General features: G+C 45.8%; 1 protein-coding gene across 3 annotated transcripts in view; it reads right to left on the bottom strand.

The window, feature by feature from the left end:
• The window catches only part of LOC124615803 (inactive dipeptidyl peptidase 10), a 1,404,300-nt gene that overhangs the window by 16,450 nt on the left and 1,363,567 nt on the right, over positions 1-24,283 (bottom strand). The window lies entirely within an intron of this gene.

Here is a 24,283-nt window from a genome sequence, read left to right as displayed (position 1 = left end):
GACAGTATCCTCCACTGTAAGCATCATGTAGTCAACCGAAATAAAGGTCTTACACAGATACGTAACTGACGTAGTGGTACTCGCTGCAGCTTAAGGTTGCACAGACGCAAAAGATGAAACGTCACTCTGCGTCTTTGTAAGACTGGTCACTTCATGGGGAGAGAAGACACAGATGCACACCGCGAGTTATACAAAATAACACATAAATGCTGCGAGTCAAATTTCATCGTTGGTGTTAATTTAGCCTCTGGTCTTAGTAGATACTACTTCGTAGGTTAAATTTATGTAATTCCTTAATGTCTTCGACAGTCAGTTTCCTTTCTGGACGATGTCAGTGGTGCATATTGTAGAAAACTCGGATGTCATCTAGAAACAGCACGACATTTGGATCGAGAATACTTAATACTGCAGGGGCAATCGTTCAAAGCATCATGCAGTGTACAGTTTGCACATTTCTTATTTACTTAACAGTTATTTATTTATGCGCGTATTCTAAATGGGATATTTTTAATTTTTTGGCCCATGGACATAATCCATACACTCAGTACCCTGTACTTCATTTAAGCATACAAGTATAGTACTTCTGGAGGCACATAATATAATGTAATATATGGCTCTGAGCACTATGGGACTCAACTGCTGAGGTCATTAGTCCCCTAGAACTTAGAACTAGTTAAACCTAACTAACCTAAGGACATCACACACATCCATGCCCGAGGCAGGATTCGAACCTGCGACCGTAGCGGTCTTGCGGTTCCAGACTGCAGCGCCTTTAACCGCACGGCCACTTCGGCCGGCTAATGTAATATAGAACAGCTTAATGTGAGAGATGGGAGAAGCTAATATCCAGTGCCAGCATACAGTTTACTCCTCCCGACTAGTATCATGAGAAATATGAAAATCAGCATCCCTATCTGACGGACAGATTACCATTAAGAATGATCATTTCTCTTCACCCCAACAGACAGCGCAGAAAGGTTTGGAGTGAAATCCACATCACTGGCAAAAAGACACTTTCTAGCAACCTAATTCTTCCACCTCCCATACGTTTGTCGTCCAAATACTGTCGGCGAAAACTTCTTTCACCACCATAATGCGAACGGGGTATCTTAAAGTCAAACGCCACCCATTAGGCATGCTTTAGTTAGAGTCCACGCAGAATGACGCGGCCTGTAGACAGCAGTCGGCACGGAATGCGCGGAGAGAGTGGTAGTGGTGGGGGGAACTGCCGAGCGCTGGAGCGGAAGTGTCATTCTAAACAGAGCTCACGTTTTTATAAATATTAAGTGCAGCTGCTCCAGGCCCAGGCTTGCATGGTGACCGTTCAAAAAGATCTGTTATCTCTGTGCCGCGCGGGTTTAGCCGAGCGGTCTAAGACACTGCAGTCACGGACTGTGCGGCTGATCCTGGCGGAGGTTCGAGTCCTCCCTCGGGCATGGGTGTGTGTGTTTGTCCTTAGGATAATTTAAGTTTGGTAGTGTGTAACCTTAGGGACTGATGACCTTAGCAGTTACGTCCCATAAGATTTCACACACATTTGGACATTTGTTTTCTCTGTTTTTGTGCGTATCTAAAAAGAATCCCGCTGAAAATGCAACAAAATCAGCGATCTGTTTTCGCCTGGCGTGTTAACCATTTGTAACTTTCAGAGAAGCCCCAAGAGTGACGAATTTTGAGTGAAACCAACTGATTTCTCTAGTTGCCATGTTAAAATTCACTTCTTTTGCCAAAATACAGCGGAATTCAACAAGGTCTGCTCACTAGCATGTTGTGCAGGTGCAACTGCGAGAGAATTCTGAAATAGTTGATTATTAAGTTTATTAAGTGAGGAACCATGGACTTTGCCGTTGGTGGGGAGGCTTGCGTGCCTCAGCGATACAGCGTACCGTAGGTGCAACCACAACGGAGGGGTATCTGTTGAGAGGCCAGACAAACATGCGGCTCCTGAAGAGGGGCAGCAGCCTTTTCAATAGTTGCAGGGGCAACAGTCTGGATGATTAACTGATCTGGCCTTGTAACATTAACCAAAACGGCCTTGCTGTGCTGGTAGTGCGAACGGCTGAAAGCAAGGGGAAACTACAGCCGTAATTTTTCCCGAGGACATGCAGCTTTACTGTATGATTAAATGATGATGGCGTCCTCTTGGGTAAAATATTCCGGAGGTAAAATAGTCCCCCATTCGGATCTCCGGGCGGGGACTACTCAAGAGGACGTCGTTATCAGGAGAAAGAAAACTGGTGTTCCACGGATCGGAGCGTGGAATGTCAGATCCCTTAATCGGGCAGGTAGGTTAGAAAATTTAAAAAGGGAAATGGATAGGTTAAAGTTAGATATAGTGGGAATTAGTGAAGTTCGGTGGCAGGAGGAACAAGACTTTTGGTCAGGTGATTACAGGGTTATAAATACAAAATCAAATAGGGGTAATGCAGGAGTAGGTCTAATAATGAATAAAAAAATAGGAGTGCGGGTTAGCTACTACAAACAGCATAGTGAACGCATTATTGTGGCCAACATAGACACAAAGCCCATGCCTACTACAGTAGTACAAGTTTATATGCCAACTGGCTCTGCAGATGATGAAGAAATTGATGAAATGTATGACGAGATAAAAGAAATTATTCAGGTAGTGAAGGGAGACGAAAATTTAATAGTCATGGGTGACTGGAATTCGTCACTAGGAAAAGGGAGAGAAGGAAACATAGTAGGTGAATATGGATTGGGGGGAAGGAATGAAAGAGGAAGTCGCCTTGTAGAATTTTGCACAGAGCATAACTTAATCATAGCTAACACTTGGTTCAAGAATCATAAAAGAGGGTTGTATACCTGGAAGAATCCCGGAGATACTAAAAGGTATCAGATCGATTATATAGTGGTAACACAGAGATTTAGGAACCAGGTTTTAAATTGTAAGACATTTCCTGGGGCAGATGTGGATTCTGACCACAATCTATTGGTTATGAACTGCAGATTGAAACTAAAGAAACTGCAAAAAGGTGGGAATTTAAGGAGATGGGACCTGGATAAACTGAAAGAACCAGAGGTTGTAGAGAGTTTCAGGGAGAGCATAAGGGAACAATTGACAGGAATGGGGGAAAGAAATACAGTAGAAGAAGAATGGGTAGCTCTGAGGGATGAAGTAGTGAAGGCAGCAGACGATCAAGTAGGTAAAAAGACGAGGGCTAATAGAAATCCTTGGGTAACAGAAGAAATATTGAATTTAATTGATGAAAGGAGAAAATATAAAAATGCAGTAAATGAAGTATGCAAAAAGGAATACAAACGTCTCAAAAATGATATCGACAAGAAGTGCAAAATGGCTAAGCAGGGATGGCTAGAGGACAAATGTAAGGATGTAGAGGCTTGTCTGACTAGGGGTAAGATAGATACTGCCTACAGGAAAATTAGAGAGACCTTTGGAGAGAAGAGAACCACTTTTATGAATATCAAGAGCTCAGATGGAAACCCAGTTCTAAGCAAAGAAGGGAAGGCAGAAAGGTGGAAGGAGTATATAGAGGGTTTATACGAGGGCGATGTACTTGAGGACAATATTATGGAAATGGAAGAGGATATAGATTAAGACGAAGTGGGAGATAAGATACTGCGTGAAGAATTTGACAGAGCACTGAAAGACCTGAGTCGAAACAAGGCCCCGGGAGTAGACAACATTGCATTAGAACTACTGATGGCCTTGGGAGAGCCAGTCATGACAAAACTCTACCATCTGGTGAGCACGATGTATGAGACAGGCGAAATACCCTCAGACTTCAAGAAGAATATAATAATTCCAATCCAAAGAAAGCAGGTGTTGACAGATGTGAAAATTACCGAACTATCAGTTTAATAAGTCACAGCTGCAAAATACTAACGCGAATTCCTTAGAGACGAATGGAAAAACTGGTAGAAGCGGACCTCGGGGAAGATCAGTTTGGATTCCGTAGAAATGTTGGAACACGTGAGGCAATACTAACCTTACGACTTATCTTAGAAGAAAGATTAAGAAAAGGCAAACCTACGTTTCTAGCATTTGTAGACTTAGAGAAAGCTTTTGACAATGTTAACTGGAATACTCTCTTTCAAATTCTGAAGGTGGCAGGGGTAAAATACAGGGAGCGAAAGGCTATTTACAATTTGTGCAGAAACCAGATGGCAGTTATAAGAGTCGAGGGGCATGAAAGGGAAGCAGTGGTTGGGAAAGGAGTGAGACAGGGTTGTAGCCTCTCCCCGATGTTATTCAATCTGTATATTGAGCAAGCAGTAAAGGAAACAAAAGAAAAATTCGGAGTAGGTATTAAAATTCATGGAGAAGAAGTAAAAACTTTGAGGTTCGCCGATGACATTGTAGTTCTGTCAGAGACAGCAAAGGACTTGGAAGAGCAGTTGAACGGAATGGACAGTGTCTTGAAAGGAGGATATAAGATGAACATCAAAAAAAGCAAAACGAGGATAATAGAATGTAGTCAAATTAAGTCGGGTGATGCTGAGGGAATTAGATTAGAAAATGAGACACTTAAAGTAGTAAAGGAGTTTTGCTATTTAGGGAGTAAAATAACTGATGATTGTCGAAGTAGAGAGGATATAAAATGTAGACTGGCAATGGCAAGGAAAGCGTTTCTCAAGAAGAGAAATTTGTTAACATCGAGTACAGATTTAAGTGTCAGGAAGTCGTTTCTGAAAGTATTTGTATGGAGTGTAGCCATATATGGAAGTGAAACATGGACGATAACTAGTTTGGACAAGAAGAGAATAGAAGCTTTCGAAATGTGGTGCTACAGAAGAATGCTGAAGATAAGGTGGGTAGATCATATAACTAATGAGGAGGTATTGAATAGGATTGGGGAGAAGAGAAATTTGTGGCACAACTTGACTAGAAGAAGGGATCGGTTGGTAGGACATGTTTTGAGGCATCAAGAGATCACAAATTTAGCATTGGAGGGCAACGTGGAGGGTAAAAATCGTAGAGGGAGACCAAGAGATGAATGCACTAAGCTGATTCAGAAGGATGTAGGCTGTAGTAGGTACGGGGAGATGAAGAAGCTGGCACAGGATAGAGTAGCATGGAGAGCTGCATCAAACCAGTCTCAGGACTGAAGACCACAACGACAACAAGTGAGGAACTGTGGAGAAGTAAGTTCAGTAGCGCCCGCCTGGCTAGCCGTGCGATCTAACGCGCTGCTTCGCGAGCGGGAAGGCGTGCCGGTCCCCGGCACGAATCTGCCTGGCCAGACTGTGAATGGTTTTTAAGGCTGTTTTCCATCTGCCTAGGCCAATGCGAGCCCGTTCCCCTTAGTCTGCCTCAGTTACACTATGATGGCGATTGCTGCGCAAACACTGTCTCCACGTATGCGTACACCATAATTACTCTCCCACGCAAACATTTGGAGTTACACTCGTCTGCTATGAGACGTTCCCAGTAAGTGCTTCTAGAGGCACATAATACTGGTATAATGTAATATAGAACAGCTTAATGTGACAGATGGCAGAAGCTGATATCCAGTGCCAGCACGCAGTTTACTCCTCCCGACTAGTACCATGAGAAATGCGAAGCGCACAATAACCCTGGGTTCGGTGTGGGACGGCGATGGGTTGGGTGGACTTCTGTGGCCTGTTGTGGGGTTGTGAACCACTGAGGGCTACGGCGGGACGAAGCCTCTCCGTCGTTTCTAGGTCCCCAGATCAATCCACAATACACAAGGTCAGTAGCTTATGAAAAAAACACATCCTCGAAACAAAATAAACGTATAATTTCTTCAATTGAATCTCAATGTAGACAAGTGTAATGTGCTGCGAATACATAGAAAGAAAGATCCCTTATCATTTAGATACAATATAGCAGGTCAGCAACTGGAAGCAGTTAATTCCATAAATTATCTGGGAGTAGACATTAGGAGTGATTTAAAATGCAATGATCATATAAAGTTGATCGTCGGTGAAGCAGATGCCAGACTGAGATTCATTGGAAGAATCCTAAGGAAACGCAATCCAAAAACAAAGAAAGTAGGTTACAGTACGCTTGTTCGCCCACTCCATGAATACTGCTCAGCAGTGTGGGATCCGTACCAGATAGGGTTGACAGAAGAGATAGAGAAGATCCAACGGAGAGCATCGCGGTTCGTTACAGGATCATTTATTAATCGCGAAAGCGTCACGGAGATGATAGATAAACTCCAGTGGAAGACTCTGCAGGAGAGACGCTCAGTAGCTCGGTACGGGCTTTTCTTAAAGTTTCGAGAACATACCTTCACCGAGGAGTCAAGCAGTATATTGCTCCCTCCTACGTATATCTCGCGAAGAGACCATGAGGATAAAATTAGAGAGATTAGAGCCCACACAGAGGCATACCGACAATCCTTGTTTCCACGAACAATACGAGACTAGAATAGAAGGGAGAACCGATAGGGGTACTCAAAGTACCCTCCGCCACACACTGTCAGGTGGCTTGCGGAGTATGGATGTAGATGTAGATGTAGTTATGCTGTTCCAAAACACATAGCATTTTGCGTTTCACTAGGTGGATGACCCTTAAAAATCACATTCTTTCAAGGATAACGTCTGTAGTTAGTGGAATAACACAGTAGGTAATAAAGTTTTGCGTAATAACCATTTGGCAAAATACTCTCTTCCATCGAGTGCTATCATTTCCAAAATCTCATTTCAATATCTCAGACCGAATTCGAAAGATGAGGAATGTTGCGCATATTTCACTCTGGCTTTATCGCTGGCAGGACCCGATGCCAAATGAGCATGCTACGTCATATCAATTTTCTCAAGATTGGTGACAGATAGAGACCTCCACCGAAGGCCATAGAAAAAGTCACTATGTTAGCCTAATTACATATGGAACAACATATTATGTAATATGCACCAGACTCAAAATCATAGAAACCTCTGTTTTTCATTGCAAATTTTTTCGAATTTCGCGCAGCATCTCACTTCCACGTATATATCATGATAACTGTGGCCATTAAAGAAATGATGGGCACATCATCATGAATCTGACGTATAAAGGTATATGTGGTGTCACCGCCAGACACCACACTTGCTAGGTGGTAGCCTTTAAATCGGCCGCGGTCCGTTAGTATACGTCGGACCCGCGTGTCGCCACTATCAGTGATTGCAGACCGAGCGCCGCCACACGGCAGGTCTAGAGAGACGTCCTAACACTCGCCCCAGTTGTACAGCCGACTTTGCTAGCGATGGTTCACTGACAAATTACGCTCTTATTTGCCGAGACGATAGTTAGCATAGCTTTCAGCTACGTCATTTGCTACGACCTAGCAAGGCGCCATTATCAATTGCTATTTATCTTGTGATGCATGTACCGTCAGACCGATGTTCACCAATTGTGGATTAAAGTTAAGTATTCCAGAAGCTACGTACTATTTTTGCTACTATAAGACCTTGACCTGTTCCAGACCTCACGCCAGCCGGCGTAAGCTTAAACGCGTACCTTTCGGCTATCTCATAGTGGCTTGGCTGTCTTGCCAAGTCACAACAGTATAAGTAACGCAAAAATGAATTTTTTTAACTCACAGTTTCTGCAAAACTGTTTGAGAAAGATTGCAAGGCCAGCACTTCGATTCTGTCATGGCCATCCGGCCGAAAGATGGCAGGCACAGTCGGTGTCCACTCCCGAAAAAACGAATAAACTCGTCCAGCATTTTGGACGAAAACTGGTCATTGCGCTTCGGTCACCGTAGCTTGTGCGGACTCTACTATGGCTATGGAGGCGGGTACCGCAGTCGCCATATATTCTTCTGCGTAAGTCAAAGAAAGACACTGACACATTGCCTTGAATAGGATCACAACAGTTTCCATTTATCTCGTAATACACTGTCTGACAAAAAACGTGAAGCATCTGGAAGACGTGATCGGATGTAAAAGTGAATTCGAACACGTACGCACCATTGGCGGCCATATAAATGATTAGAACTGCATGCTTCTGTCATTCTCAGAACGGCCACAGGGGTGCTTTAGCATTGTTCATTTCTAGAGTTATTACCAGGTCTGGTAGGCTTTATAAGATGAGTGAACAATATTCAGGTGTTGAGCAACTACTCCGAAGGACACGGAGATGCCATTTATTCACGTGAGACAGCGTTATCAGCACATGTCAGTCTGTGAAAGCGGCCTCGTTGTGGGTCTCCATTTGGCGGCTAGTTGAACCTTACAATTTTGAGATATGTGGGCATCTGTTCGTGACAGCGGCCCAATGTTAGATTGGATGGTGACATGAGAACAGCCATGCTCGTCGTCGTCATTTCCGACTACCACAAGGGAGGATCGCCCTATTGTCCAGCAATCACAGCATGGTGTCTTCACGTCTACGCCTGCCATCCCAGTAACGGACGCGCCACATTCTTTGTCGTCCTGCGCTATTGGACGGAGACCAGCAGCGGCTGGGCGAGGTAAGTAGCGTAGCGTCGCATACATAGGCTCCATTAACATCACAATACAAACGGCTGCGTCTGAAGTGATGCCGTGACAAGGCAGGATGGACTGCTGATGGTGGGGGTCCCATTGTGTTCAGCGACGAATCCCAGTTTTCCACTATCCCTTATGACGTCAGCGAGGATGGCGGCAACCTGGGGAGAGGTCCCATTCTTCAGTGTGCCATGTTACTCGTGGAGTTATGGTGTGGGAATCCATAATGTATGACTTCAGGTCATGGTGGTAGTGACTGAGGGAACTCTGACAGCACAGAGGTATGTCACCGACATCCGACATTCTCACGTGTTGCCTCTCATCAGACAGTACCATGGTGCCATTTTCAACACGTCCAAACATGGCACGTGTCTCTCTGTAGACTGTCTGAGTGATGTTCAAATGGTTCAAATGGCTCTGAGCACTATGGGACTCAACTGCTGGGGTCATAAGTCCCCTATAACTTAGAAGTACTTAAACCTAACTAACCTAAGGACAGCACACAACACCCAGCCATCACGAGGCAGAGAAAATCCCTGACCCCGCCGGGAATCGAACCCGGGAACCCGGGCGTGGGAAGCGAGAACGCTACCGCACGACCACGAGATGCGGGCTGAGTGATGTTCAAATGGTTCAAATGGCTCTGAGCACTATGGGACTTAACTTCTGAGGTCATCGGTCGCCTAGAACTTAGAACTAATTAAACCTAACTAACCTAAGGACATCACACACATCCATGCCCGAGGCAGGATTCGAACCTGCGACCGTAGCGGTCGCTCGGCTCCAGACTGCAGCGCCCAGAACCGCACGGCCACTCCGGCCGGCTGAGTGATGTTCAGCCGCTTCAGTCTGGAACCGCACGACTGCTACGATCGCAGGTTCGAATCCTGCCTCGGGCATGGATGTGTGTGATGTACTTAGGTTAGTTAGGTTTAAGTAGTTCTAAGTTCTAGGAGACTGATGAGCTCAGAAGTTATGTCCCATAGTTCTCAGAGCCATTTGAACCATTTGAGTGATGTTGAGGTACTTTAATGAAGAGAAATATCTCCATATTTGTCCCCGAGAGTATGCGTGTAGGACCAACGTGAACATCAACCCTACCCCAGTGCCAGCATCCACGATGTCAAGGACGAGTATGGAAATGAACGTATGGCATTGTTGACAGGGTGGCCCCATTCAGGGGAGTTCGGCTGCTATATTGCAAGTCCTTTTTAGTTGACGCCACGTCAGCGACTTGCGAGTCAATGATGACCAGTTACAGCAGCAATGGGCCAGCTCGCCTCAGTGGAGGGTACATTGCCTTTCGCCCAATCGAATTTGTCCATGTGTCTAAGCCACACGAGGTACAACGTTTTATTGACAGGTGGGCTCCTACTGCCGAGTTATTTGTAAATTTGACTCGATTTTGTAATCACTGGAATAACGTCACATACCCTTTCAGCTTGTGGAGTTTCATTCTGTATCGCCCTCACATTCTGGATGCTTCACTGTTTTTTTCTTGTCCCGTAATTTTTTACGGAAGTCACTTATAATCGTCGGAGAAAGGCACTAGTATTCCGTCTCGAATAGGACCATGCGTAGTAAACGGGTAAACGGTGTGGAGTTGAATCAACTTTCAGCTCCAGTTTACCTCGTAATAAAAATACATACTTATTTTAGTTGTTTGTGAATGGCAAACGGTATGACGAGACTTTTCATATCGCCTGCGTTGTGTGATATACAATGAGGATGCTGTTAACATCCACAAATCGTAACTGTTGAATTAGATGCCTATGATGTTAGAACGCGAATGCCATTTAAGAAATACGACATTGCCGTGCCTGTGTTATTCCAAATTATGATGCAAAGTTCCTTTTGGCATTCATGAATGCATGTCCAAAGGAACGTTGCATCGTAATTCGGAATAACACAGCCATTACAATATCGTATTTACCCGCTGGCAACGAGCAAGCGACTTTCAAGTAAAATATCGCACCTGTATGGGAATATATACACTCCTGGAAATTGAAATAAGAACACCCTGAATTCATTGTCCCAGGAAGGGGAAACTTTACTGGCACATTCCTGGGGTCAGATACATCACATGATCACACTGACAGAACCACAGGCACATAGACACAGGCAACAGAGCATGCACAATGTCGGCACTAGTACAGTGTATATCCACCTTTCGCAGCAATGCAGGCTGCTATTCTCCCATGGAGACGATCGTAGAGATGCTGGATGTAGTCCTGTGGAACGGCTTGCCATGCCATTTCCACCTGGCGCCTCAGTTGGACCAGCGTTCGTGCTGGACGTGCAGACCGCGTGAGACGACGCTTCATCCAGTCCCAAACATGCTCAATGGGGGACAGATCCGCAGATCTTGCTGGCCAGGGTAGTTGACTTACACCTTCTAGAGCACGTTGGGTGGCACGGGATACACGCGGACGTGCATTGTCCTGTTGGAACAGCAAGTTCCCTTGCCGGTCTAGGAATGGTAGAACGATGGGTTCGATGACGGTTTGGATGTACCGTGCACTATTCAGTGTCCCCTCGACGATCACCAGTGGTGTACGGCCAGTGTAGGAGATCGCTCCCCACACCATGATGGCGGGTGTTGGCCCTGTGTGCCTCGGTCGTATGCAGTCCTGATTGTGGCGCTCACCTGCACGGCGCCAAACACGCATACGACCATCATTGGCACCAAGGCAGAAGCGACTCTCATCGCTGAAGACGACACGTCTCCATTCGTCCCTCCATTCACGCCTGTCGAGACACCACTGGAGGCGGGCTGCACGATGTTGGGGCGTGAGCGGAAGACGGCCTAACGGTGTGCGGGACCGTAGCCCAGCTTCATGGAGACGGTTGCGAATGGTCCTCGCCGATACCCCAGGAGCAACAGTGTCTCTAATTTGCTGGGAAGTGGCGGTGCGGTCCCCTACGGCACTGCGTAGGATCCTACGGTCTTGGCGTGCATCCGTGCGTCGCTGCGGTCCGGTCCCAGGTCGCCGGCACGTGCACCTTCCGCCAACCACTGGCGACAACATCGATGTACTGTGGAGACCTCACGCCCCACGTGTTGAGCAATTCGGCGGTACGTCCACCCGGCCTCCCGCATGCCCACTATACGCCCTCGCTCAAAGTCCGTCAACTGCACATACGGTTCACGTCCACGCTGTCGCGGCATGCTACCAGTGTTAAAGACTGCGATGGAGCTCCGTATGCCACGGCAAACTGGCTGACACTGACGGTGGCGGTGCACAAATGCTGCGCAGCTAGCGCCATTCGACGGCCAACACCGCGGTTCCTGGTGTGTCCGCTGTGCCGTGCGTGTGATCATTGCTTGTACAGCCCTCTCGCAGTGTCCGGAGCAAGTATGGTGGGTCTGACACACCGGTGTCAATGTGTTCTTTTTTCCATTTCCAGGAGTTTATAATGAATGTACGAGTACAGCTTGTAGACGTATGATTGACGACAAATGGAAGTTTGGTTCTGGCCGTGAGTCGTCTACGATAGCCAAATTGTAAGGCAACCGCTCGCGAGAAGCAAGAAATTCGGGGTCGAGTCGCGATCCTGTACAAATTTTCATTTTAGTCGTTTCATTATACGATGATGGTTGTTCAATATTCGCAACTGCGAATACATCTAATGTAATTTAAAGTGTTTAAGAAATAAATGGCTTCCGCGTACATCACTGTTGATTTCAGTGATCGATGTAAATGACTGTTTCGCTAACATTTCAGAGTAACTCTTCGCAAGCGATACAGCTACTTGTCATCTTTCTCAGCTTGCGGGAGTTTACCCATATCGCTCTGGAATCTATATTGGAGATGAGAGAGGTGGAGCAAACACTCGACTCCCTTTCAGAAGGTTCTCGGTTGAAATCCACGGTCACTTATCCAGATTTAGGTTTCCCGTGCTTCTCAAAAATCGCTTGAAGCAGATGTCTGGATGAATCCCTTGAAAAGGACGTGGCCGGTTGCCTTCCACATTACGAACTTATCTGCAGGGAAGATCGGGCCTAGTTGTTACACGGGGCAAGTTGTTACTTGACAAGAAAAGTTTCCGCGCTAGAGCAGTTTACTCGTTGCTCCAGGGTAGCACTGAGAGTCCCCCTCCTCCCATCCTGCCTATATCAGCCGTCAGTTGGTACTAAGGCGCTACTGACAGAAAACGTGTTTTTCCTGTGCTGGAGTAATTTTTGTACTCTGTGTGAATTTTTTCATAGTTCGCAGGAAATTGCTGATTTCATTTTAAATTTTGCAACATATCAGCCTCCAACATTCAGGTACGTAGTAGTATACGTTAAACTTCCACACAAAAAGTTTATATTGTTGATTTCGACGATAAGAGAAAATGGCGTAGCATGGGGTCAGTTGTTACAAAGGCGCAGGGGCAAGTTGTTACGGTGTAACAACTTGCCCCAAAGAGTTTTTGTTTCCTTTAATGTAAGCAATTATGTCTATTATTATAAGAAGAAGACTGACAGAGGCACTATTCCTAAGGAAACATATGCTGAAGCGGCAAATGAAGTTCTAAGTGGCTTTTCTTCACTGCAGAAAGCTGCCCAAAAGTACAATATACATTTTATGACGCTGCAGAGGTTTTGCAAGCGATTGGAATCAACAAAGGGAGGTAGGCAACTTATTTTTCATTGTCAGCGTTGCCAACAGTGGCGTTGTAGATTATTGGTGTTATATAATGTGCAAATACATCAATATATCTAAGCAAATTAATCTCTTCTGACATAACAGATACGCGCAGGGAAACGTAGCCTATAACAGCCTATTACAATTTTTCTTGTCTGCTTACTTCAGAATTAGGAGAGATGCTTGTGCCAAACGTTGGTTATAAGTGATCTCGGCAGGTTTTCTCAGACGAACAAGAAGCAGAGCTGGAAGAATACATTCAGAAAGCTGCTAAGCTCTACTATGGACTTTCTGCGAAGGAAGTGAGGAGTCTACCATTTCAATATGCTGTGAACAATAATGTCAAGTTTCCCGTTGGTTGGAGCGATGTAGAACTAGCTTCCACTGACTAATTTGGAGGATTCCTCAAACGAAAGAAAACGCTTTCCATCCGCACACCAGAAGCTACCAGCCTAAGCAGGGCTACTGGTTTCAATAAGCACAATGTAGGTAGATTTTTTACAAATCTAAGTGAAGTTTATGATCGATACAAATTTCAATGTCAAGAAGTGTATAATGTGGACGAGACTGCCGTCACCACGGTACAAACGCCTGCCAAAATTGTAGCAAGGAAAGTACACTCCTGGAAATGGAAAAAGGAACACATTGACACCGGTGTGTCAGACCCACCATACTTGCTCCGGACACTGCGAGAGGGCTGTACAAGCAATGATCACACGCACGGCACAGCGGACACACCAGGAACCGTGGTGTTGGCCGTCGAATGGCGCTAGCTGCGCAGCATTTGTGCACCGCCGCCGTCAGTGTCAGCCAGTTTGCCGTGGCATACGGAGCTCCATCGCAGTCTTTAACACTGGTAGCATGCCGCGACAGCGTGGACGTGAACCGTATGTGCAGTTGACGGACTTTGAGCGAGGGCGTATAGTGGGCATTCGAGAGGCCGGGTGGACGTACCGCCGAATTGCTCAACACGTGGGGCGTGAGGTCTCCACAGTACATCGATGTTGTCGCCAGTGGTCGGCGGAAGGTGCACGTGCCCGTCGACCTGGGACCGGACCGCAGCGACGCACGGATGCACGCCAAGACCGTAGGATCCTACGCAGTGCCGTAGGGGACCGCACCGCCACTTCCCAGCAAATTAGGGACACTGTTGCTCCTGGGGTATCGGCGAGGACCATTCGCAACCGTCTCCATGAAGCTGGGCTACGGTCCCGCACACCGTTAGGCCGTCTTCCGCTCACGCCCCAACATCGTGCAGCCCGCCTCCAGTGGTGTCTCGACAGGCGTGAATGGAGGGACGAATGGAGACGTGTCGTCTTCAGCGATGAGAGTCGCTTCTGCCTTGGTGCCAATGATGGTCGTATGCGTGTTTGGCGCCGTGCAGGTGAGCGCCACAATCAGGACTGCATACGACCAAGGCACACAGGGCCAACACCCGGCATCATGGTGTGGGGAGCGATCTCCTACACTGGCCGTACACCACTGGTGATCGTCGAGAGGACACTGAATAGTGCACGGTACATCCAAACCGTCATCGAACCCATCGTTCTACCATTCCTAGACTGGCAAGGGAACTTGCTGTTCCAACAGGACAATGCACGTCCGCATGTATCCCGTGCCACCCAACGTGCTCTAGAAGGTGTAAGTCAACTACCCTGGCCAGCAAGATCTCCGGATCTGTCCCCCATTGAGCATGTTTGGGACTGGATGAAGCGTCGTCTCACGCGGTCTGCACGTCCAGCACGAACGCTGGTCCAACTGAGGCGCCAGGTGGAAATGGCATGGCAAGCCGTTCCACAGGACTACATCCAGCATCTCTACGATCGTCTCCATGGGAGAATAGCAGCCTGCATTGCTGCGGAAGGTGGATATACACTGTACTAGTGCCGACATTGTGCATGCTCTGTTGCCTGTGTCTATGTGCCTGTGGTTCTGTCAGTGTGATCATGTGATGTATGTGACCCCAGGAATGTGTCAATAAAGTTTCCCCTTCCTGGGACAATGAATTCACGGTGTTCTTATTTCAATTTCCAGGAGTGTAATTAAACAAGTCGGTGCTATAACGTCTGCTGAAAGAGGAACTCTAGTTACTGTTGCCTTGACAGTAAATGCGTCTGGAAACTGAATCCCGCCTTTCTTTGTGTTTCCAAGAAAGAACTTCAGGGATTATTTCCTTAGAAATGGGCCAGAAGGTAGCGCAGGGTGTGCAAACAAGTCAGAGTGGATGACAGGGCAAGATTTTCGCTCGTTCATGCTTCATTTCATTCATCATTCCAGGGCTACAAGAGAGCGACCGGCTCTCCTTCTTTTGGACAACCATCAATCGCACCTTGATATTTCCGTGTTAGACGTAGCCAAAGAAAACGGGGTTGTCCTCTCTTTTCGGCCACATACGTCTCATAAATTGCAACCTTTGGACAGAGCTGTGTTGGGCCCATTTAAGAAATATATTAACTCTGCATCAGATGCGTGGATGAAATACAATACTGGGTACACTATGACAATATATGACATTTCATTTATAATTAAACAATCTTTGCTTAGAGCTGCTACGCCAAGGAACTTCAAGATTTGATTTCAAGTTATTGTAATATGGCCATTTAACAGAGACATTTTTACAGACGATGAATTTTTGCCCTCTGCCGTGACGGACCGCCCATACAGGGAAGATGAAACTCTGCTTTCTGTGTCTCTTACGAACTCAGTGGGGGATGGTGTTCCCAGCACATCAACAAGTGTGGAATCAAGTCCGACGACTTGCACCTCAACAGTTGGTTCTGCAAACTCCATACACACACACGTGCCACCTGAAGAACTGAGGCCTTTCCCGAAAGCTCCTGCCCGCAAGAAAACAGAAAGAAGGAATAAACGAGTGAGTGCTATCCTGACTGATTCACCAGTAAAAGCAGCATTGACAGTTGAGGCAAATAGACAAAAGAAACCTGCAAGACGACGACTGGTGTTGGCGCCGAAAAATAAAAACAAGAAGGCAAAAACGGGGAAACGAAAATGTGAGATCGTAGAATCATCTGATGAGGAAGACGACTGCGTGTGTATTGAGTGTATGGAACCATACTCTCTGTCAAGAACCACCAACCACATGGATACAGTGCACAAAATGTAAAAGGTGGGCACATGATAGGTGTGCCAAGCATGACAGTTTCTTTATTTGTAAAAACTGTAGCTCTGATAATGAACTTGATATTTCTTCATCAGATTAATGATGACTGTATGTCAATATTAGTACTGTGTTTCAAGTTTTATGATTTGTTACCACCTCATGCCTTAAAACTAATGATTAAATAAATCTGTGTTATGGAACCAAAAATATATTTTTTCTTAATTATTATGTAACAACTAACCCCATATAGTGTAACAAGATGCCCCACAGTTGGGTAGGTTGTTACATCATACAAGTTAGCAAAAAAGTTGATATAGAGCTTAACAATCAGAGCTTACATCAATGACAAAAATTTCATTGTGAAGACTAAATAATAGGCTAACTTTTGGCATCTGTCCAATCGACATACGTGTTTTGTGTCGAGGTATACGAGATTCCAAAAAAATTTGTAACAACTAGCCCCAGTCTCCCCTACCTATGATAACGTCGCCCTCGACAGAATGTTAAATACTGAACTCCATTCCGTTTTGATTTGAGCCTAATGCCTACTGCCACGCAGCCACTTTGATTGATACTAGAAAAAGTATTCATTGCCGCCTCCGATGTTACTTTCGTAACAATTCTGGCTTCACCAGCTGTCGTCAGAAATATAATGTGGGTAAGACTTAGGACTGAGTTGTTGTATCGATGCGTGTTTAATTTTCGTGCTTTATGATATACACTCCTGGAAATTGAAATAAGAACACCGTGAATTCATTGTCCCAGGAAGGGGAAACTTTATTGACACATTCCTGGGGTCAGATACATCACATGATCACACTGACAGAACCACAGGCACATAGACACAGGCAACAGAGCATGCACAATGTCGGCACTAGTACAGTGTATATCCACCTCTCGCAGCAATGCAGGCTGCTATTCTCCCATGGAGACGATCGTAGAGATGCTGGATGTAGTCCTGTGGAACGGCTTGCCATGCCATTTCCACCTGGCGCCTCAGTTGGACCAGCGTTCGTGCTGGACGTGCAGACCGCGTGAGACGACGCTTCATCCAGTCCCAAACATGCTCAATGGGGGACAGATTCGGAGATCTTGCTGGCCAGGGTAGTTGACTTACACCTTCTAGAGCACGTTGGGTGGCACGGGATACATGCGGACGTGCATTGTCCTGTTGGAACAGCAAGTTCCCTTGCCGGTCTAGGAATGGTAGAACGATGGGTTCGATGACGGTTTGGATGTACCGTGCACTATTCAGTGTCCCCTCGACGATCACCAGTGGTGTACGGCCAGTGTAGGAGATCGCTCCCCACACCATGATGGCGGGTGTTGGCCCTGTGTGCCTCGGTCGTATGCAGTCCTGATTGTGGCGCTCACCTGCACGGCGCCAAACACGCATACGACCATCATTGGCACCAAGGCAGAAGCGACTCTCATCGCTGAAGACGACACGTCTCCATTCGTCCCTCCATTCACGCCTGTCGCGACACCACTGGAGGCGGGCTGCACGATGTTGGGGCGTGAGCGGAAGACGGCCTAACGGTGTGCGGGACCGTAGCCCAGCTTCATGGAGACGGTTGCGAATGGTCCTCGCCGATACCCCAGGAGCAACAGTGTCCCTAATTTGCTGGGAAGTTGCGGTGCGGTCCCCTACGGCACTGCGTAGGATCCTACGGTCTTGGCGTGCATCCGTGCGTCGCTGCGGTCCGGTCCCAGGTCGCCGGCACGTGCACCTTCCGCCGACCACTGGCGACAACATCGATGTACTGTGGAGACCTCACGCCCCACGTGTTGAGCAATTCGGCGGTACGTCCACCCGGCCTCCCGCATGCCCACTATACGCCCTCGCTCAAAGTCCGTCAACTGCACATACGGTTCACGTCCACGCTGTCGCGGCATGCTACCAGTGTTAAAGACTGCGATGGAGCTCCGCATGCCACGGCAAACTGGCCGACACTGACGGCGGCGGTGCACAAATGCTGCGCAGCTAGCGCCATTCGACGGCCAACACCACGGTTCCTGGTGTGTCCGCTGTGCCGTGCGTGTGATCATTGCTTGTACAGCCCTCTCGCAGTGTCCGGAGCAAGTATGGTGGGTCTGACACACCGGTGTCAATGTGTTCTTTTTTCCATTTCCAGGAGTGTATAAAATATGACTGCTGCAATTCATCCGACGGACAAACGCAATAGCAAACTTTCTTCGAGCGAATAGCACCTTCATAGTTCAAAATGAGTTCGGGTAACTTATGTGCAAGAGGGAGGATTTGTGGAAACAAAGGGTAAGAAGTAACGTTGCAGCTAGCAGTCAAAGGACCAGTTTCACTCAGCTCTGCAGAGCAATCTATCTTCTGCAATTTTTTTTTTCATAGCCGCTTAGATACTGCACTCTACATCATTCTTTAACCTACTTAATGTAATCTGGTCCTCGACTTCCTTTATAATTACCCCTCACACATCCTCCATTACGAAATTAACTATTCCTTTATATCTCATGGTGTGTCCATCACCCTTTCTCTGTTTTGAGTCAAATTACGCCATGAGGCTTTTACCTCCCACTTCGATACATTGCATATTCATTAGTTGCTTGATTTACCTAACTAATTTTCAACATTCTTCTGCAGCACCACATATCAAAAGATCATACTTTCTTCTTCTCTCTGCTGTTCATCTCCTACATTTAACTTCCACAAAACTCAACAATCCAAACAAATACTTTCAGCAACGATTTCTTAACACTTACACTCACATTCAGTGTCAACATGTAACCCTTTTTCACAAAAAATTCCTTGCTATTGCCAGTCTACATTTTGTAATTTGTTTACTTCTGCTATCGTCAGTTACTTTGCTGCCTAAATAGCAAACATCAAACTTCGTCCACTACTTTTAAAGATCGCGCACCTTCACGATTCTACATACTGACAGTACGCTCGCTGCTACTACATGCTCCGTGCATTGCAAGTGTCTGACTAGCAGTCGTTTCTCGTCAGGCGATGCCGCTATCGCCTGGAAGAGTTTACATCGATGCAGGTCGGTGGTCACAATGCTCTGACTGATCAGTGTAAAGTGCTACTAATCTCAGAGTTCTTCGAACTGCCCGCATGACACTCTGACAAAATTATTGAAACCTCGCGTGTCTTCAGTACAGAGCTCCACCAATACACAATTATAAGATCCAATGGTTTCCCTTGGTAACAAAAAGTTTCTGGAGGACATGTGTCTTTTTTGTGTTGATTTTTCTGTAATATTGATGATAATAATAATAATAGTAAGAAGCGATAGATGTGTGTGTTTACAATGGTTTGAAACTGTTGGCAACATTTTGCAACAGATGACAATTGTAATGTAACGTCGCGAGACAGTACGCAATAGCGTTTATTGCACTACTTTGCAATACGGCTCGCAGCTTTGGAGCCTTTGGCGGTTATAGAAACAGCCGCTTGTATCTTAGCGTGACTCATTCGCACCTGTCGCTAGCCCAGCCGTGGGAAGCGGTATCCGTGGCAATTCGAGCGACAGAATATTCAAGCCCCTAAGAATCTAAATAAACTATATTAAATATTATTTAATTTAGTTAAAATTCAATATACTGATCTTTGTTATTAAAAAGAAGATTGCGTAAAAATCTCAACTTTCTAACTGACATACTTTCAGAGTTAGAGAAAATTACGTAAAACACCCCAAACGATATTTGTAAGATTAAAGTCGGTTAGGATGCATAGCAGCTTGTCTTTTAGTATCATGTGGAATCATTACTGAAGCTCACAGCACGTCAGGTCAATTTGTTTAGAGTTTCATAATTAAAAACGTTAACTATTTGGCATTTTTCGCAATATAAAATTCATAAAAGATCAGTATTTATTTAATGAGTTGTTTTGTGAGTAAATGAGAATGAGTAAGAGTGTGTATCTGGGACATTCGAAAAAATTCAATATTATCTAATGTTACACCATTACGTAACTGTGTCTTGGGAAAGTTGTGGTTTACCCACATTGCTGGTGACGTATGTCTAAGTGTGCTTGCTTTTGTAAGTTGGCAGCCAGAATAGCCGTTTGCAGAGTAATAAGTTTCTAAGTTTCTAAATTTATTTCATGTTTAGTTTTCCTTTAGTTTGATTTTGTTAAACTATATATTAATATTTGCATATTGAAATGAAGTAAATGCAACTGGGAATAGTGATTGGCGTAACACAGTATTAGGGCGAGAAAGAAATCGAAGGATTGTTTTGATTGGCTGGTCATTTTGAACAACCAATCAGAGTTAAGCAGTTCGCGCGCACTGCTGAGTAGTTATACTGGGAGAGAAGCAGACTGAATAGGCGGTCGCTGGCTAACCATCGGACGTGCAAATCATGTTAGACATCTTCGTACATTTTGAGTAAAATGAAGAAGTTACTAGTTTCATGGGTGTGTGTGATGTCCTTAGGTTAGTTAGGTTTAAGTAGTTCTAAGTTCTAGGGGACTGATGACCACAGCAGTTGAGTTCCATAGTGCTCAGAGCCATTTTTTTTGTAATGCCTTGAAAGCAGTTGCATTTACGGACAGATTGTGAAAATATGAGCTTTGTCAAGTAATCTGTTGGATAGATAAACGCGTGTGAACTTTCGGCCTTTGTAGAGTTCCGCGTGGCATGTTTCATACCCGTTTACGGAATAAGTGGCTAGCAGTTTCTTTATTATAAATGCTGTGAAAAGGACTGACTGTGAAACTCGTATATTGTAGCAGAGTAATGACTGTAAATCGCATAATAATTCAGGTCGGACTTAAGTGCATCTCTGGCTGCCTTGCGTGTGTACTGAGTTGTCTGAACTGTGAGCTGAGGGCAGTGATACTATTTGTTAATTAAATACAGGCTGATGGCAACTGTTTATTTTGAACCTAAAAAAATAAAAGAACTCGTTTGCTGAATTTTGACAATTTTCTAAAGAGTTGAAGCAATCGCCCGCCCTGGAACGGCACGACCGCTACGGTCGCAGGTTCGAATCCTGCCTCGGGCATGGATGTGTGTGTCGTCCTTAGGTTAGTTAGGTTTAAGTAGTTCTAAGTTCTAGGGGACTGATGACCTCAGACGTTAAGTCCCATAGTACTCAGAGCCATTTGAATCATTTTGAATCGCCCTCCACCCGAAATTTTTTATAAGGTGTTACAGGATAGCTTGCTACCAGACGTTACGTAGACTTTGCAAACGTGCGTATTGACGATGTTTTTCTTCAAAGCTGCTTTTAACATCGTCTGGACAGTATCTACGAATGCAGAGACACGGGCTGGTGATGAGACGCCGTACTGAAGTAGGTGGAACTTGGGCAGTGCACCGTACGACGAGAGACAGTGATCGAACAAGTACGCCACCCAACTAAACCCGCCCGACCGCAGTAAGTATACCGAATTCACAACAGTTGTGCGTTTTTGCATGTCGTAGTTGATTTTTGGTGTGAAAGTACTTTAACACTACCGGAAAAAGAAACTCGAGCAGCACAGAATGCAAGCTTGAGGGCGAAGAGTAAAGGGATGTTGTTTTTGTACCGTCAGTGGATGGAATAACTTTGCTTCCAATCAAGATTCACCGCGCATGCCTTCGACAATTCCGGTGTTTTTTGCAGATATTTTCAGTGAAGCACACATACAAATATAAATTGGGGGTAAGAAATGAAACAAAATGCACTTTCGCCGCCTATATTAAGAAGGCCTGTGCGCTGAGCACCCCAACTAGAGACAGTAATCATACAAATCTTATCTACCCAAGAGTAGCGTTACCGGTAGCCACTTACAGAAACGCATTTTCCTGACTAAATATTGTATTTCTAATGACTTACATCACTTTCATATTTATAAATGCTCAATATCACATTTGTGGTGTGCGTACTGTAAGACCTTCGGTACCCACACCATCAGATTATTTGACTTGTCGCTCTAACGAAGTAGGCGAGTGCCAGCAATATGTCTCGTGGACTTATCGTGGCGTGTTTATCTTCTGCCGTTAGGTCAGACGATAGAAATGCCACTTGTACGCTTAGAGTACCAGATTGACGGTGACCAACTTTAAACAGAACTTGATTAAATGATTCTTGAGTTTCTCCCGGCGTATTTGATAATCAAAATATCCACGGGTATGCTGCCGGTCTATAGTGTCCAACGGGCACAATATTTCGGCGATCATACATGTCGCCATCATGAACGTGGTCGACACGTTCGTCATCTGGCCACATGGTATGGATAAACTCCTTGACTTCCTTACACATCTAAACTCCATACACTCCAACATCAAATTCACTATGGAGACTGAAACGGAGGGTAAATTACCTTTCCTTGACGTCTTGGTCAAGAGAAGGGCTGACGGCACCCTAGGTCATGGGGTGCATCGGAAGACTACGCACACTGGTCTGTATTTGCACGCAGACAGCTGCCACCACCCTTCACAAAGGAATGGGGTACTTAAAACTCTAGCACATAGGGCGCGCACTATCTCTGACGCAGAGTCTACCCCAGGAATTGGAACACCTGAGAACTGTATTTCGAAAAAATGGGTACTCAGAGTGGCAGATTCAACGTGCCCTCCGCCCAACCACTGCAGCACAACCTGTTGAGGTGGATGAAGTCTCGAGGGAGGAGGTAGGCACTGCATTTATTCCATACACAGGCGCACTCTCGGGGAAAATCGCCCGCATTCTGAAGAAACACCGGGTCGGAACTGTGTTTTGTCCTCCAAAATAAATTCGTGCACTGGTGGGGAGCGCCAAAGATGACCTCGGTTTGAGGAAGGCCGGCGTGTACCAGATTCCGTGCCAATGTGGCAAGTCGTATATTGGTCAGACGATGCGTACCGTCGAGGATCGATGCCGTGAACACCAAAGGCACACTCGACTGATGTATCCGAGCAAGTCGGCGGTCGCTGAACATTGTTTGTCGGAAAATCACGCCATGGAGTATGACCGCACGAGGATTCTGGTACAGACGTCGAGATACTGGGACAGCGTTGTTAGAGAGGCCATCGAAATTCGCACCAATGACGACCTCATAAACCGTGACTGTGGCTATAATCTTAGCAAGGCTTGGGAACCAGCGATCGGGTTACTCAAAAGTGAATCGAGCAAACGTATAGTTGTGACGACCACGGCGGACAGAGCCATCACACCGACGTCATCGCAGACGCCGTCGCAATCTGTTCCACCGCGCGACCGTGGCGCGGGGCGCGGACGGCGGAGGGAGCGCGCCGCGAGCGGAGGGTATTTAAATCTGCAGCCGCCGCGACCGAACCCAGTTCCCTCTGAGCAGCCATAGCGTACGGATATCCGTGCCGGCATGTTCACAGGAGCTCAGTCCGTCAGTTCACCTGATGATGGCGACATGTATGATCGCCGAAATATTGTGCCCGTTGGACACTATAGACCGGCAGCATACCCGTGGATATTTTGAGAACTTGATTAATTTTCACACACATTTATTAAAATAATAACAAGCATAAAAATAACTTAACTTGGTTCTGGATGCTATTTACAGTTGACAATCTGAAGTTCCTTTGGTCTTGGTACGTTAATCTCATTCTCACATATCTCTGATACTTGACAAAAGTGTCTATACATTTGTCTTCATGGCTATGTACGGGAATATGATAATCTTATTAGGTGCAGACTGAAACTTGACTATAGACTGGTACAGACAAATGCAGACTAACTCAGACTAAGGCAGACTAACTAATCGGAGGCCTGTACACTCGTTATAATACATCCAGCGTTCATGTATCACTGCGCGAGTGTGATCCGCGAGGAGAAAAGGTTCTACGTTAGCAGCGATCTCATTGGCTGCGTTACATATCAATACGCGGATCGGCGGAAGCAGAATTTGGTCCGTCTCTAAGACAGCGCCATCTCGTAGTGCGGAGACGAAACTATGTACACAACAAATTCATTTTTGTAATAATTATTCTTCCTTCAGAAACGAAAAAACTTGTACTTTAGACCATGTAGGATAATTTCTCTTATACCCAGTCAAGCAAGGAGTGCAGGGCATTTTGTCTCTTACAAACAAAAAATTGAAATTTGCATCACATAGATAACGTTAAAAAGTTTTCAAACAGACACTGTGCAACACTGACTTGTTCCTAACGAGACTAGCCGTTTG

The sequence above is a fragment of the Schistocerca americana genome, chromosome 5 (assembly GCF_021461395.2).
Source record: "Schistocerca americana isolate TAMUIC-IGC-003095 chromosome 5, iqSchAmer2.1, whole genome shotgun sequence".
Lineage (NCBI taxonomy): Eukaryota > Metazoa > Arthropoda > Insecta > Orthoptera > Acrididae > Schistocerca > Schistocerca americana.
This window is presented reverse-complemented; position numbering and strand designations above follow the sequence as displayed.